General features: G+C 47.7%; 1 long non-coding RNA gene across 2 annotated transcripts; it reads left to right on the forward strand.

Moving 5' to 3' along the window:
* Nucleotides 1-102: 102 nt before the first annotated feature.
* Nucleotides 103-16,653, forward strand: LOC129010111 (uncharacterized). Of its 2 annotated transcripts, none has more exons than XR_008492927.2 (4): nt 103-226; nt 11,706-11,828; nt 12,309-12,423; nt 14,774-16,653. It is a non-coding gene; the product is annotated as an uncharacterized LOC129010111 (long non-coding RNA). The 2 variants fall into 2 exon arrangements; XR_010122743.1 differs by having other exon boundaries at nt 11,682-11,828; nt 14,774-15,036.
* Nucleotides 16,654-17,641: the final 988 nt, after the last annotated feature.

The following is a 17,641-nucleotide window of genomic DNA, read 5'->3' on the forward strand; positions in this document are numbered from 1 at the left end:
GACCAGAGCCTTTGCAGCCCGCAGCTGACCGGAAGACGTTGCCTTTCATTCATTCATTCTGCTCGCCTCTGTGGACTCCTTTACTAGGCGACCAGCCCTGAAACAGAAGTTGGACATTTTTTAAAGGTTCTTGCGCTCGGCAAGGGGAGCAGATAGATGCTCAGGAGCGGAAGACGAAGAGAATTGGATCTGGCGCCTCCTAACGCAGCCCGCACAGGAGCGAAGGGTAAGCCCTTGTTGGTCGTTTATAGAAGAAAAGTCGGTGGAAAGGTGCATGGTGCTCTGGGATGTGTGGGGGGAACTCTGGTGCCCCTTGATGAATCCTACAGGGCTTCTTAGCGGAGGTATCCGCACCCTTCGTACATACATAGGTGTCATTAGGCCCCTGTCCACTTACTAGTGTTTTTGACTACCCCAGCACTGGTCCTGGGTTGTCTTGTCCTCCCATCACGAGCAACAGTCAGGTCGACTTGGCTTGAGAAAAGCTGACCCTAAACATTCCTCCAGCCCCAGCTGCGGCGCCCTGCTAGGCCTGATCTTGGGGGTAAAGATGCTGATAAAATGACATGGCAAGAGGGAGACGATCAAGGGACATTGTAGATAGCAGGCTTTGAGCCTGACATTTTATTTCTGCCATAATCCTGTGGGATACTTGGAGCTGGTCATTTTGCAGACGGGGAAACTGAAGCTCAGAGAAATTATGAATCTGAATGATTGCTGTGCTCTCATATGGTCCCCAGGCTATCAGACAGACCTGTGGGGAGGACGTGCTTCCCCACCGGGAGATAGGATGTCACTATCAGCATCGTATTGGCCGTCCTAAGAGACAGCTTCCCCATCACTCACCTTAGAAGTTTCCTGTCCTATCTGACTGTAGTCTTTCCCACCCACCCCCAAAGGCTACTCTTTGAAGTTTGTTTTCATTCATGTTCACTAGCTGTAAAAATCTTTTAAGCAAGAATGAGGCTGGGAAACATCAAAATTTGTTTCCAAACTGAAATCGCCCACATGGGCTGCTGCATGCAATCAGTAGCCCTTCGTGTGAGTGCTGCCGGTTCTGCCTTCAGTCCGTCCAGAACCATGGACCATTTTATTTGTTCCTGTCTTTCTCACAAGAACCCTTTAAGGGAAATCGTCTTGTTCGTTCCCATTTTGCAAAAGAGGAAATTAGGACTAAGAAAAGCAAAGCCACTCACCCAGGATCACATAGCGCGTATGTGCCGCTGCCAGGGCTCACACTGGAGCCTGGCTTGGCCATCACGTGCTCTTTTTTTTTTTTTAGTAACTTACCAGCCTCACTACTGCCCCATAATGAAATAAACATGTTCAAAGGAGGCTGCATGGGCTGGAGAGTGATGCAAAGTGAATTAAGTGAAATAAAGCAAAAAATATATAATAGAATGCTTGATCTAATTAATTCTTTTTTCTCCCTGAGGCCCTTCTTTCTCTCCAAGTGGCCTCATGGTGGCCCCAAAAGCTGGCATCAGAAAAAGGTCCAATGGCAGCCACCTTAGTGTAAAAACAGTTAAGTCCATCTATCACCTCCATGAGGAGTTCCTGGCCTGTCAGAGTGGGAAGGGGCTGGGTAGTCACCTAATTTAATCCCCTCCCTTTACAAACCTCGAGGAAACCGCAAACACGAGAAAAGAATGGGCCAGCCGGGGGTTTGTTCCCCTTGGCCTCCCCCAGAATGCCTGCCCTGCTGCCGGGTCCTAAGTGGCCACTCAATAAATGTTGGGCCCTTGATGAATCACCTTCCCCCTCGATATTTGCATTTTCTCTTTATCAGTAATTGGCAGATGAAAGGCTTTGTCCTCCAGTTGAAAGAATTCCAAGCATTTGCTCAAAGTGGGGGAGGAGGTTATTTTGGACCAAAGGGGGAAGGGCCAAGACCCTGGAGCTCCCAGTGTTGACTAATTGTCCCAGAGAAGTGGAGATTAGGTGAGGGAAGAGAGAAGGTGAAGGTGCTTACCCCAGAGATGTACTTTTTCTTGCAGGAAAACACCAGGCCGGTTGTATTGGAAACATAATAATAATGATTTCCTGGACCCTCCTGCTCGATCTTACAAAAGGCCCAGTCAAATCCTGCCTGACTTACCCCCATTCATTCTTCCTTCATGGAAGGTTGATTGAGCAACTCTGTGCCCAAAGACAGAGAGGCTAGAGAAAAGAAGATGCAGCGTGGGGCATGCAGATTGGGGCAAACTCGAGGCTGGGTAGGACGATGGACCTGCAGCTTCCCAAGGAAAGGGTGGACACTGGATGTAGCTCTCAGAAACCAGAATCTTGATAAGAAATTGAAGTTGTTCTCATATTCATATATGATTATCATAGCTCCTGATTTTTCTTTTCTTTTTTTTTTTTTTTTTTTTGAGAGAGAGTCTTGCTCTGTTGCCCAGGTTGGAGTGCAGTGACATAATCTCAGCTCACTGCAACCTCCACCTCCTGGACTCAAGCAATGCTCCCACCTTAGCCTTCCAAGTAGCTGAGACTACAGGAGTGCACCACCATGCCCAGCTAATTTTTGTATTTTTGGTAGAGACAGGGTTTTGCCATGTTGCCCAGGCTGGTCTCCAACTCCTAGGCTCAAGTGTTCCTCCCGCCTCGGCCTCCCAAAGTGCTGAGATTACAGCCGTGAGCCACCACACCTGGCCCTGTTTTGTTTTAATTTAAGGATATCTAATCATTCCACATCAGCATATATAGTTTCCTTATTCTTTTTAATGATTTCATAGCATTTCATTGGGCAGATAAATGGTGCAAGAATGATTTAATTAGTTCCCTAACTTTTAGATGGTTTTCAATCTTTTTCTATTGCAAACAGAGCTACAAGGGATTGCAGCTTTGTGCTTGAGTCTGTCAGTAGAATATATATCTGAAAGTGATCATTCACGTCTCAGGATTCCTACCCTATCACCAATTATTTGTCCTTAAGAAGTTTATTTGTAAGATCTGAGCAGGTGGGACAACCTCATATCCAACTGGTATCCCCAGGAGTCTACGCAGTGCCATGCCCTTGGCAGGCACTCAGAGAGAGTGGTTTAAGGGCTAACACTGCAAGCATTCACACTGTAACCAGATGGCCTCTTCTAGGAAACCTTTGCTGATATCCTTGGCCCCCTTTCCCCATGGACCCTTCATTCATTCCACAAATGTTTGTGGAAGGTTGATTAGGGGGACCCTGTATCAAATCAGCCTCTTAGGTATATATAGCCTGGTAGGTGAGTTAAAACAAATTCTGGAAAGCACTCTAAGGCTGCACTGTCTGATGGGATACACTAGCTACATATAGCTACTTAAATTTAATTAAAATAAAATGTAAAATTCAGCTGCTTAACCCAGTACCTACATTTGAAGGGGCTAGAAGTGACAGCACTGAATGGTGCAGATACAGAATATCCCTATCATTGGCCGGGCACAGTGGGTCACGCCTGTAATCCCAGCACTTTGGGAGGCTGAGGCAGGTGGATCACCTGAGGTCAGGAGTTCAAGACCAGCCTGGCCAACATGATGAAACCCTCGTCTCTATTAAAAATACAAAAATTAGACAAGCGTGGTGGTGCGCACCTGTAATCCCAGCAACTCAGGAGGCTGAGGCAGGAGAATTGCTTGAACCCAGGAGGCAGAGGTTACAATGAGCTGAGATTGCACCACTGCACTCAAGCCTGGGCGACAGAGGGGGATTCTGTCTCAAAAAAAAAAAAGAATATCTTGAATATCTCTATCATCTTCTATGGGACAGCCCTGAAGGGAGGCTTAGCATAGTGGGCAACCCTGTGGGCTCTGGATTCCTATAAGCTCTGAGTTCGAATCCTATCGTTATTTCCTAGCTATAAAATTTGGCCAAGCAAGTTAACCTGTCTTTGAGCCTCAGCCATAAAGGTGGAGAATTACAGCCCCTTATGGAGATTTGGCAAGGATTCAAAGGTACTGCAAATGTGAGGGGCTTTGCACAAAGTCATAGTAATATTATCAAAAATCGGGAGTGAAGCCAGGCGCAGTGGCTCATGCCTACAATCCCAGCACTTTGGGAGGCCAAGGCAGACAGATCACCTGAGTCAGGAGTTCGAGACCAGCTTGGGCAACATGATAAAACCCCGTCTCTACTAAAGATACAAAAATTAGCTGGGCGTGGTGGCGTGCGCCTGTAGTCCTAGCTACCCAGGAGGCTGAGGCACAAGAACCGCTTGAACCCAGGAGGCAGAGGTTGCAGTGAGCCAAGATCATGTCACTGTACTCCAGCCTGGGTGACATCCCAAGACTCCGTCTCCAAACCAGTCTCCAAACCAAAACGAAAACAAAACAAGATGCAGAATACTAATAATACTAAGTTGTGCTGACCATGTAAGTAAACCAAAAGGGATATATCTGTATCTACATGCTTTTTTTTTTTTTTTTTTGAGACAGAGTCTTGCTATAACACCCAGGCTGGAGTACAATGGCGCAATCTCGGCTCACTGCAACCTCTGCCTCCTGGGTTCAAGCAATTCTCCTGCCTCAGCCTCCCAAGTAGCTAGGACTACAGGTGTGTACCACCACGCCCGGCTGATTTTTGTGTTTTTAGTAGAGACAGGGTTTCACCATACTGGCCAGGCGGGTCTCAAACTCCTGACCTCAGGTGATCCACCCATCGGCCTCCCAGACTGCTGGGACTACAAGCGTGAGCCACTGCGCTCGACCCATACCTCCTCTAGTATGCGCAGAATTTCCTTTGGAAAGATCAAAAAGTGAGAAAAAGAACTGGGAAAAGAGAAGAAAGCCTATTTTTTGGTAAAGTGATATTTTTACCACATATGTACATGAATGGTGCCTGATTTTCAACCTTATTGACTTAATCTCATTTTAGATGCTGTAGTACCTCTTGAATTTTGTACTGCACAGATGTATTACCTACTCAAAAATAATTCCATTTTATTCTTTTTTTAAGTCTATAAGATTCAAAATCAGGCAAACCTAAACCAAAACTAAATATTCTTTTTTTTTTTTTTGAGACAGGGTCTTGCTCTGTCACCCAGGCTCTGGTGTGCAGTGGTGCAATCACAGCTCACTGTAGCCTCCACCTCCCGCGCTCAGGCAATGCTCCCATCTCAGACTCCCGAGTAGCTGGGACTTGTAGGCATGCAAGACCAGGCCCAGCTAATTTTGGTATTTTTTGTAGGGACACTGTTTTGCCATGTTACCCAGGCTGTTCTCAAACTCCTGAGCTCAAGTGATCCGCCCCTCAGCCTCCCAAATTGGGGGATTACAGGCTAAATATTCTTTAGATATAGATACTTAAGTCGCAAAACAGGAATAAAAGCAAGGAATGATTAACACAAAATGCTGCAAAAGACCATTCAGGAAAGGAGTATGAACAGAGATACTAGTGACTTTCTGTTTCTTAATCCACCTGCTGGGCATCTGAGACTGTTCCTTAAAGTATAGTTAAATATTTTTCAGATTCTATTGTATTTATGAAATATTCCATAATTTTTTCTTTTTCTTTTTTGAGACGGAGTCTTGCTCTGTCGCCCAGGCTGGAGTGCAGTGGCATGATCTCAGCTCACTGCAACCTCTGCCTCCCTGGTTCAAGTGATTCTCCTGCCTCAGCCTCCTGAGTAGCTGGGACTACAGGCAAATGCCGCCACACCCAGCTAATTTCTGTATTTTTTGTAGAGACGAGGTTTTGTCATGTTGGCCAGGCTGGTCTCGAACTTCTGAGCTCAGGTGATCTGCCCGCCTCAGCCTCCCAAAGTGCTGGGATTACAGGTGTGAGGCACTGCGCCCAGCCTTATTTTCTTGTATTATTGTATCACAGAAATATATACACCAGCCAGGTGCTGTGGCTCACGCCTGTAATCCCACCACTTTGGAAGGCCAAGGTAGGCAGATCATTTGAGGTCAGGAGTTGGAGACCAGCCTGGCCAACATGGTGAAACCCTGTCTCTACTAAAAATACAAAAATTAGCCGGGCGTGGCGACATGCGCCTGTAATCCCACCTACTCGGGAGGCTGAGGCAGGAGAATTGCTTAAACCCGGGAGGCAGAGATTGCAGTGAGCCAAAATCATGCCACTGCACTCCAGCATGGGTGACTGAGCAAGTCTCCATCTCAAAAAATAAAGAAAGAAAGAAATATACACACCGTCTCTCATCTTGCCTTTCACTGACTATAATCTTGGACCCCTTTCCATGTGCTATCTGTAGAACTGCCATTCTAAAGTATTATTTAGGCTGGGCGCGGTGGCTCATGCCTGTAATCCCAACACTGGGAGGCTGAGGCAGGCGGATCACCTGAGGTCAGGAGTTGGAGACCAGCCTGGCCAACATGGTGAAACCCCGTCTCACTAAAAATACCAAAAATTTGCTGGGCATGGTGGCGTGTGCCTGTAATCCCAGCTACTCAGGAGGTTAAGACAGGAGAAATGCTGGAACCCGGGAGTCAGAGGTTGCAGTGATCCGAGATCGCACCATTGCACCCTAGGGGCCTAGGCAACAAGAGCAAAACTTCGTCTCAAAAAAAAAAAAGAAAAGAAAAAGAAAAAAAGTATTATTTAAGTGTTACATAAATCTGAGTGTTGTGATAGAAAATTCAATTGGTTTTAAAAAGTCACAGAATAAAGTGTATATTATGACCCATTTATGTCAAAACAAGCTATTTATAGTAATATTTGTATATATGTATATGTGTGCCCCCCCCCAGAAAAAAAAAAGATAAGAAAGGCTTGGAGACTGGGCGCGGTAGCTCACTCCTGTAATCCTAGCACTTTGGGAGGCCAAGGCAGGTGGATCACCTGAGGTCAAGAGTTAGAGACCAGTCTGGCCAACATAGCAAAACCCCGTCTCTACTAAAAATACAAAAATTAGCTGGGTGTGGTGGCGCTCGCCTGTAATCCCAGCTACTTGAGAGGCTGAGGAAGGAGAATCGCCTGAACCCGGGAGGTAGAAGTTGCAGTGAGCCGAGATCATGCCACTGCACTTCAGCCTGCCCATCGGGAGCAAGACTCCATCTCAAAAAGAAAAAAAAAAAAAGAAAGGCTTGGAATTGCGCGGCAAACCATTACCTTTGATTCCCTCACAGGAGGGGAGAAAATTTTAAGGGGGTTATATTTATATATTATTTGCGTCTTTAACAACCATTTTGACCTTTTACATTTGTCAAATATTTCAAACATAATGAAAGGTATATAAAATAAATAAAGAGGGCCTAGCACGGTGGTTCACGCGTGTAATCCTAACATTTTGGGAGGCTCAGGCAGGCAGATCACCTGAGGTCAGGGGTTCAAGACCAGCCTGGCCACCATGGCAAAGCCCTGTCTCTACTAAAAATACACAAATTGGCCGGGTGTGGTTACATCTGTAATCCCAGCACACCTGTAATCCCAGCTACTCAGGAGGCTGAGGCAGGAGAATTGCTTGAACTCAGGAAGCAGAGGTTGCAGTGACCCGAGATGGTGCCACTGCACTTCAGCCTGGGCAACAGAGTGAGACTCCCTCTCAAAAAAAAAATATATATTAATTAAATTAAATAAATAAAGACTTGTGTATCCAGCATCCAGTGTTGGCAAATGTTAGAGATTTGCCATATTTGTATGAGTTTTGCAATTTAAAACAAATATTCTTTTTTTTTTTTTTTTTTAAGACGGAGACTCACTGTCGCCCAGGTTGGAGTACAGTGGCACAATCCCGGCTCACTGCAACCTCCGCCTCCCGGCTTCAAGCGATTCTCCTGCCTCAGCCTCCTCCTGCCTCAGCCTCTGGAGTAGCTGGGATTACAGGTGTGCGCCACCACGCCCAGCTAATTTTGTATATTTAGTAGAGATGGGGTTTCACCACGTTAGCCAGGCTGATCTCGAACTCCTGACCTCAGGTAATCCGCCTGCCTCTGTCTCCCAAAGTGCTGGGATTACAGGCGTGAGTCACTGCGCCCGGCCCCTAAAACAAATATTCTTATTTGTTTTAATCTGGGAGGATAACAGATCATACTATTTCTGTTAAAGTGATTGGGGTCTCCAGGCCGGGCGCGGTGGCTCACACCTGTAATCCCAGCACTTTGGGAGGCCAAGGCAGGTGGATCACCTGAGGTCAGGAGTTCAAGACCAGCCTGGCCAACATGGTGAAACCCTGTCTGTACTAAAAAAAATACAAAAAAATTAGCTCGGCATGGTGGCGGGCACCTGTAATCCCAGCTATTTCAGGAGGCTGAGACAGGAGAGCCCCGTGAACCTGGGAGGTGGAGGTTGCAGTGAGCCGAGATTCTACCACTGTACTCCAGCCTGGGGTCTCCAAAGACCTTTTCTTTTTATTCCTCAGTCTTTTGTAGATTGAGTAAAAAGACTAAGGAAGACCAAAATGTATGCATATAGACTGTCAGGCCTTGGCCATTTGGGGAAGACTTCAGTTTCTCTCTAGAATTCTTCATTTTATTTATTTATTTAGAGACGGAGTCTTGCTCTGTCACCCAGGCTGGAGTGCAATGCCACAATCTCAGCTCACTGCAACCTCCACCTGCCGGGTACAAGCTATTCTCCTGTCTCAGCCTCCCGAGTAGCTGAGATTACAGGTGCCCACCACCATGCCTGGCTAATTTTTGTGTTTTTAGTAGAGGCGGGGTTTCACCATGTTGGCCAGGCTGCTCTGGAACTCCAGACCTCAGGTGATCCACCCGCCTCGGCCTCCCAAAGTGCTGGGACTACAGGCGTGTGCCACTGCGCCCAGCGAATTCTTCATTTTATAATCTGTCTCTTCCACTGTGAGGGTTGAAAGGAACACTGGATGTAACAGGTGAGTTAATTAAGGGGTTAATGCCAGGAAGAGTCATAAAAGTTCAAAGATTCTTTAAAAAACTTGTCTTTTTGGGGCGGGCGCGGTGGCCCATGCCTGTAATCCCAGCACTTTGGGAGGCCGAGGCGGGTGGATCACCTGAGGTCAGAAGTTTGAGACCAGCCTGGCCAACATGGTGAAACCCCCTCTACTAAAAATACAAAAATTAACCGGGCGTGGTGGCGCGTGACTGTAATCACAGCTACTAGCGGGGCTGAGGCAGGAGGATTGCTTGTACCCGAGAGGCGGAGGTTGTGGTGAGCCGATATCGCGCCACTGCACTCCAGCCTGGGCAACAGAGCGAGACTCTGTCTCAAAAAACAGAAAAAAAAAAAAAAAAAAAAAAAAAAAAAAAAAAATTGCCTCTTTGGATTGATGGACAATTATGTTAACCAATGGAAATAAAAATCTAAGCATTACTTCATCATGCTCAATTGTGATTGGTTGACCATCCCCGAGGGAGGGCTCAGAGGGCTGGCAGTTAACCCTTTCAGGGAAAATCAGGCCTTTTGCATTTATTTTATTTGAAAGTTGAAGTAGCAACAGATGAAAAGCCTACAAAAGTCCCCGGACTTTCAAATACCACCTTTCAGTCTTAGCCCAGAAAGCAGGATTTCGCCCCACAAAGGAATAGTCAAGGACAAATTTCCTGGAGAAAAGTTTTGAACTTTTAGAACAGGGAATCCGCTGACCTTGCTGAGTAAGTGAGAAGGTTTATTCACTTTTTGTGCTGTTGGAACAGAGACCAGTGTTGGAGATGATTCCATTAATCTTGCGAAGTGATCAGTCACTGGGAGGATTGAATTGCATTTCCTGCCTAAAGATGTAGAGACAGATGACCTTTGCTGCAGCCCTCAGACCCCCCAGTTCACAGCTGGGGAGAGGATGTGTCAGCGTTTACTTTAAGGTCTCACCCTGCCTTTTGTTCAAAATTCAGACTCTTTTGTGTTTAGGCTGCTGCTGGGGTTTTTGTAGTTGTTGATGCTGCTTTTTTTTTTTTTATAACCGCCCACATCCTGCAACTTCTGAGAAACAAACTCTCTATTTGGTAGAAGATAAAATCTGGAGGTGCCTCGGAGAGGGAACCAGAATAGATAGGGAATTCTGAGAGGCCATTGGGCCTTTAGGCTTTAATTACTGCCCCTACCCCTTCCTGGACTCCCTAAATGCTGCAGGCTGAACTGGATGGAGCCAAAAGTCCAGCAAAATGAATAACAATGCTTCGTGTTTATATGGCTCTACTACAAGAAAGCTTTTACACACATTACCTCATGGAAGAGGCACTGCTAAAGCAGAAGTATTTACATAAGTGAACATTCGCAGTTCCTAAATGTAGTCAGCCGCATGACCTTAGACAAAGTGCCCAAACTTGAGTCTCAGTTTTCTCATCTGTAAAATGGGGTCACATGAAAGTTACCAGAGGAGGCCGGTCCCGGTGGCTCACGCCTGTAATCCCAGCACTTTGGGAGGCTGAGGCGGGTGGATCACGAGGTCAGGAGATGGAGACCATCCTGGCGAACACGGTGAAACCCCATCTCTACAAAAAATTAGCCGGACGTGGTGGCCGGCACCTGTAGTCCCAGCTACTCAGGAGGCTGAGGCAGGAGAATGGCGTGAACCCGGGAGGCGGAGCTTGCAGTGAGCCGAGATCGCGCCACTGCACTCCAGCCTGGGTGACAGAGCGAGACTCCATCTCAAAAAAAAAAAAAAAAAAGTTACCAGAGGGTCAAGGCGCAGTGGCTCACACCTGTAATCCCAGCACTTTGGGAGACCGAGGCAGGCAGATCCCCTGAAGTCAGGAGTTTGAGACCAACTTGGCCAACATGGGGAAACCCCATCTCTACTAAAAATATAAAATTTAGCTGGGCATGGTGGCTCATGCCTGCAATCCCAGCTACTTGGGAGGCTGAGGCAAGAGAAATGCTTGAACCTGGGAGGCGGAGGTTGCAGAGCCTAGATTGTGCCACTGCACTCCAGCCTGGGTGACAGAGCAAGACTACGTCTCAAAAAAAGAAAGAAAGAAAGAAAGAAAAATAGGCCGAGCGAGGTGTCTCATGTCTGTAATTCCAGCACTTTGGGAAGCCAAGGCAGGCGGATCACCTGAGGTTGGGAGTTCAAGACCAGCCTGACCAACATGGAGAAACCCCGTCTTTACTGAAAATACAAAATTAGCCGGGCATGGTGGCACATGCCTGCAATCCCAGCTACTTGGGAGGCTGAGGCAGGAGAATCGCTTGAACCCGGGAGGTGAAGGTTGCGGTGAGCCAAAATCGCACCATTACACTCCAGCCTGAGGAACAAGAGCAAAACTCCATCTCAAAAAATAATAATAATAAAAAAATAAAGTTACCCAACAATTGAATGAGCCAATGTTCTATAACAGGACTCAATAAATGGTGTGTCTTAATTAAAGTGAGGTTGACCTCCTGGGCTCCAGAACGATGACAGCTAGCTGTGGGTTGGGCAAATTTAGCTTTTCCCCAAGGGGAACGCCTTGGGGAAGGCTGCCTGGAATGGATGGATTGAGACCCCTTGCTTGTACATCCTGTCCCTCACCAGACTCCAAAGCCTGACCATGCTGAACTATTCTGAGTTCTTTGACTAAACCTGCTCTTTCCTCCTCTAGACCTTTGCATATGCCAATCTATTCCCCCAGCCCTTCTTCCCTCCTGTTTTTCCTGGAATCTGCTTTGCTCTCTCTCTTTCCTGCCCCCTCCCAGTAATTACCACATCATCTTATTGTTGCCTGTGCCCTCACCAGACTGTAAGCCCTAGGAGGGCAGTACCTGGTCTGTCTCATTCATAGATATAGCTCTAGCAAAATGCCTGCATGTCCTCTAAAAATACTTGTGTTTTTTATTATTATTTTATTTTTTTGAGACGGAGTCTCACTCTGTCGCCTAGGATGGAGTGCAGTGGCGCGACCTCGGCTCACTGCAACCTCTGCCTTGCCTCTGGAGTTCAAGCGATCCTCCTGCCTCAGCTTCCCAAATAGCTGGTATTACAGGCACCCGCCACCATACCCAGGTAATATTTGTATTTTTAGTAGAGACGAGGTTTTGCCGTGTTGGCCAGGCTGGAAAACATACTTGTTGAATGGAAACCCAGCACCCCAATTCCTCCTCCCCAAGTCCCAAAACTACTCACCCTTCTGGAAATCTCAAATAACCGCTGAAATTTTCTGTTTTCCTGGATAACCAAATTCTAACACCCTTTACAGATGGTGTCCATAGCCTTTAACCCTCCTTGAAATGACATTCATTAATCCCACAACTATGTATTGAGTGCCTCCTTGATTCACATACAAAGCAACCTTAGGCAGGCACTGTGGCTCATACCTGTAATCCCAACAATTTGGGAGGTCAAAGCGGGTGGATCCCCTGAGCCCAGGAGTTAGAGACCAGCCTGGGCAACATGGTGAAACCCCATATCTACAAAACAAAAACAAAACACAGCAGCCTTGATAGGAAACTCTCGTCTTCATCCCGCGGCACCTATTCATGGCAGAGAGTACGACGATCCCCCTGGTGCGGCTGAGATGCTCTGAAATGAAGACGTTGGCTCTTATCCCCAGCCTGAAGAGAGAAAATTCAGAGATGGCTCCCTTACAGATTGAAAGCAGGTGAGTTTACCTCTACTGTCACGCAAAACTCTTTCTCATTCAGAACACCTGTCACAACTAGTAGACTACTCACGTGTCCACAGTCTAACGCCACTCACTTAATAAAAGGAAAATTCCCCGTCTAATCCCGGCACTATGGGAGGCCAAGGCTGGAGGCTCACTTGAGAGCCCAGAAGTTTGAGACCAGCCTAGGCAACATAATTAGGCCCTGTCTCTGTTAAAAAAAAAAAAAAAAAAAGGAAAAGTCTCTTGAGGAGACCAACCTTGTTCGTCCTCTTCACTGTTTATTTTATTTACTTATTTATTTATTTTGAGACGGAGTCTCGTTCTGTCGCCCAGGCTGGAGTGCATTGGCACCAATCTCGGCTCACTGCAAGCTCCGCCTCCCGGGTTCACGCCATTCTCCTGCCTCAGCCTCCCCAGTAGCTGGGACCACAGGTGCCCACCACCACGCCCGGCTAATTTTTTGTATTTTTAGTACAGACAGGGTTTCACCGTGTTAGCCAGTATGGTCTCGATCTCCTGACCTCGTGATCCACCCTCCTCGGCCTCCCAAAGTGCTGGGATTACAGGTGTGAGCCACCGCGCCCGGCCTCTTCACTGTTTATTTTCAGGTCCTAGGACCCAGCTCATAAAACATACTCAACAAATGTTTTGTTGAATTAATGAATGAATTCCTCAACCTCCAAAACTATGTATATTTTCAGCTTGATCAACTAATCCTTAAAGTGTACCTCTTTGAACAAGATACCGGCTGGGTGCGGTGGCTCATGCCTGTAATCCCAGCACTTTGGGAGGCCAAGGCAGGCAGATCACCTGAAGTCAGGAGTTTGAGACCAGCCTTGCTAACATGGTGAAACTCTATCTCTACTAAAAATACAAAAATTAGCAGGGCGTTGTGGTGGGCACCTGTATCCCAGCTACTCAGGAGGCCGAGGCAGGAGAATTGCTTGAACCCGGAAGGTCAAGGTTGCAGTGAGCCGAGATGGCGCCACTGCACTCCAGCCTGGCTGACAGAGTGAAACTGTGTCTCAAAAAAAAAAGTCCTGGCACACTGGCTTATGCCTGTAATCCTAGCACTTTGGGAGGCCAAGACGAGCAGATTGCCTGAACTCAGGAGTTTGAGACCAGCATGGGTAACATGGTGAAACCCCGTCTCTATTAAAACAAAAAAATTAGCCAGGGGTCGCAGTGTGCGCCTGTAGTTCCAGCTACTCGGAAGGTTGAAGCAGAATTGCTTGAACCCAACAGGCGGAGGTGCAGTGAGCTGGGATCATGCCACTGCACTCCAGCCTGGGTGACAGAGGCAAGACTCCGTCTCCAAAAAAAAAAAAAAAAAAAAAAAAGATACCAAGTCTCTTAGAGGTATAAAAAATAAGTTGGTATGCCTTCGCGAGGTGGGAACACCTTTCTAGCTCCAAAGTCCAGACCCTTACCCACTCTATTCCACACTGCCACCCTTGTTCATGACACCTGTTGCACAGAAACTGAGTCATGGGGACCAGCCATCATTGCTCACAGCTGAGGCCTAAAAACGCGTACCCTGCGTCCTCCACCGCCACCACCCAGCAGTCTGGGAGGCACCCCAAGCTCATGATGCCGGGTAGAGGAGGGGCCGCTGTTTGCATGTGACGCTAGCTTCCTCACTGCTAGGCTATGGCTATTTATTTATTTATTTATTTATTTATTTATTGAGACGGAGTCTTGCTCTGTCGCCCAGGCTCGAGTACAGTGGCGCCATCTCGGCTCACTGCAAGCTCCGCCTCCCGGGTTCACGCCATTCTCCTGCCTCAGCCTCCCGAGTAGCTAGGACTACAGGCGCCCGCCACCACGCCCGGCTAATTTTTTGTATTTTTAATAGATACGGGGTTTCACCGTGCTAGCCAGGATGATCTCGATCTCCTGACCTCGTGATCCGCCCGCCTAGGCCTCCCAAAGTGCTGGGATTACAGGCGTGAGCCACCGCGCCGGGCGGCTGTGGCTAATTATAGGTAACTAGCGTCGTTAGGTCTCCCTACCTGAAGGCCTAAAGGCTGGAGATAAGAGGGCTGAAGAGGAGTAGAGCCAGGACTGGTGGGCCTGGGAGCCACCAATAGTCCCAGAAGATCCTAGGGGCGCTTTGCCTTCCGCTCCTGATGTCTGGAATCGATTCATCAGCCTGAGCTTCGACTCCAGCCTCTGCATCTGCTTCTCCCAAGGTGATTCCTCAATGTCTGCCCTGGGCACCTCATGGATGCATCACAAGGGCTTTAGGGAGTCCTCTGCTCACAGGGATTGACCTACCCGCTTGCCAGGTCTCAAGCTCTTGAGAGAAAGCCTGATGCTCTTTTTGTGTTCACCTCCATCCTAGACACTGGGTAGGAACACAGCCAAGAGCGATTGCAGGATGGGTCCTTCCAGGACACTGACGTCTCCGCTTGTGCACTGTGAGTCCCTGGACGAGTTACTCCACCTCTCTGAACCTCCTCCTCACTTGCATAATGGGAAAAATAATGGACATAGGAAGATGAAACAAGACCTTGGAGACCGCATTTACCATCTTATTTTCCTTGTTCCTTTTTCTTTTCTTTTTTTGTTTTTGTTTGTTTGTTTGTTTGTTTTTTGGAGACAGGGTCTCACTCTGTCGCCCAGGCTGGGGTGCAATGGCGCGATCTCGGCTCACTGCAACCTCTGCCTCCTGGGTTCAAGGGATCCTCCCACCTCAGCCTCCCGGGTAGCTGGCACCACAGACACACGCCACCATGCCTGGCTAAATTTTTTTGTATTTTTAGTAGAAGTGGGGTTTTGTCATGTTGGCCAGGCTGTTCTCGAACTCCTGGCCTCAAGTGATCCGTCCACCTCGGCCTCCCAAAGTGCTGGGATTACAGGCATGAATCACCGAGCCCGGCCCCTTGTTCCCTGTTCTGTTTTCCTTTTCACTCTTATCACTGATCACCATCGATCATATTATCTACATATCTACATATCTATTAGATTGGCGCAAAAGTAATTGCTGTTTTTGCCATTACCTTCAATGGCATTACTTTCAGTGGCAAAAACTGCAATTACTTTTGCGCCAGCCTAATATATTGAGACAGGGTCTCTGTCTGTCACCCAGGCTGCTGGAGGGCAGTGGCACAATCACAGCTCACTGCCACGTCCAACTCCTGGGTTCAAGTGATCCTCCCGCCTCAGTCTCCCGATTACCTGGGACTACAGGCATGCACCACCACACCCAGCCGGTGTTTTTGTTTGTTTGTTTGTTTGTTTGTTTTTGAAACAGAGTTTTGCTTTTGCCCCCCAGGCTAGAGTGTAATGGCATGATCTTGGTTCACTGCAACCTCTGCCTCCGGGGTTCAAGCGATTCTCCTGTCTCAGCCTCCCAAGTAGCTGGGATTACAGGCGCCTACCACCACACCTGGCTAATTTTGGGTTTTGTGGGTTTTGTGTGTGTGTGTGTGTGTGTGTGTGTGTGTGTGTGTGTGAGTCTGGCTCTGTCACCTAGGCTGCTGGAGTGCAATGGTGCAATCTTCGGCTCACTGCAACCTCTGCCTCCTGGGTTCAAGCAATTCTCCTGCCTCAGCCTACTGAGTAGCTGGGATTACAGGTGCCCGCCACCACGCCCAGCTAATTTTTGTATTTTCAGTAGAGACACCATTTCACCATGTTGGACAGGCTGGTCTCGAACTACTGACCTCAGGTGATCCACCTGCCTCAGCCTCCCAAAGTGCTGGGACTACACGCGTGAGCCACCACGCCTGGCCCAAGTTTTTTTGTTTTTTTTTTTTTAATTTTGTAGAGACAGGGTCTCACTATGTTGCCGAGGCTAGTCTGGAACTCCTGATCTCAAGCAATCCTCCCTCTCTGGCTCCGAAAGTGCGGGGATAATAGGCGTGAACCACTGTGCACAGCCCATATTTTATATTCTACTTTACTGAGTTTCTTTAGTTTTTACTCCTCCCACTAGGATGTCTGTTTTGTTTACCTGCATATCTCCAGCCCCTAGAACAGAACTTGGTTCATGGTGGGTTCAGTAACTATTTGAATTAAATGAATAGACGGACGTAAAATGGTTAGTATTGCGGTGCCCAGTAATGGTAGGTATCAAACTTAGTCTCTGGACTCCAACACAAAGCAGTGTAATTTAAGATGGGCACAGTGGGCTGGGCGCGGTGGCTCATGCCTGTAATCCCAGCACTTTGGGAGGCCGAGGCGGGTGGATCACCAGGGGTCAGGAGTTCGAGACAGGCCTGGCCAACATGGCGAAACCTCGTCTCTACTAAAAATACACAAAATTAGCTGGGTGTGGTGGTAGGCGCCTGTAATCCCAGCTACTTGGGAGGCTGAGGCAGGAGAATTGCTTCCACCTGGGAGGTGGAGGTTGCAGTGAGCCAAGATCACACCACTGCACTCCAGCCTGGGCGACAGAACAAGACTCCATCTCAAAAAAAAAAAAAAAAGATGGGCACAGTGGCTCACACCACGCTGGGAGGCCGAGGTGGGTGGATCACCCGAGGTCAGGAGTTCGAGACCAGCCTGGCCAACATGGTGAAAAAACCCATCTCTACTAAAAATACAAAAATTAGCCGGGTATGGTGGCACACGCCTATAGTCCCAGCTACTTGGGAGGCTGAAGCAGGAGAATCACTTGAACCTGGGAGGCAGAGATTGCAGTAAGCCAAATGTGGCCACTGCACTCCAGCCAGGGTGACAGAGCCAGACTCCATCTCAAAAAAATAAAGAACGAAAGAAAGAGAGCAGTGTAATTGGAGCAGGGAAAATGCAGCATTGTAATAGGAGGTACAGGTTAGGAGCTCTGGCTGAGAAATCCTGTCTGTACCATGTACCAGCTGTGTGACCTGGAACAGATGAATGAATTCACCTTCCTGAGGCTCAGTCTCCTCATCTGTCAAATGGAGGTGATACAGGACCTCCTGGGAAGGATGTGAGCACGCAGGACATGGTAAATGAAAAGCACTTAGCAGAGTGTCTGGTGCATAATAAGTGCTCAGAAAACACTGGCCCACACTGTTCATTATAGTAATACTCAGATGAGGGGGACCTCTGAGTCAATTAAACAGTTTCTAAGCACTTAAAATATGTCACGGACCAGCGAGTCCAGTTAACATTTATTGACCTAAATCTGTGAACTCCTTAAGGGAAGGGACTGTGTCTACATTGTCATGATCCCGGCCCCAGAAGATGCTAATTAATGTGAAAACATGCTGGAAAAGTTACA

The sequence above is a fragment of the Pongo pygmaeus genome, chromosome 10 (genome assembly GCF_028885625.2).
Source record: "Pongo pygmaeus isolate AG05252 chromosome 10, NHGRI_mPonPyg2-v2.0_pri, whole genome shotgun sequence".
Classification (NCBI taxonomy): domain Eukaryota; kingdom Metazoa; phylum Chordata; class Mammalia; order Primates; family Hominidae; genus Pongo; species Pongo pygmaeus.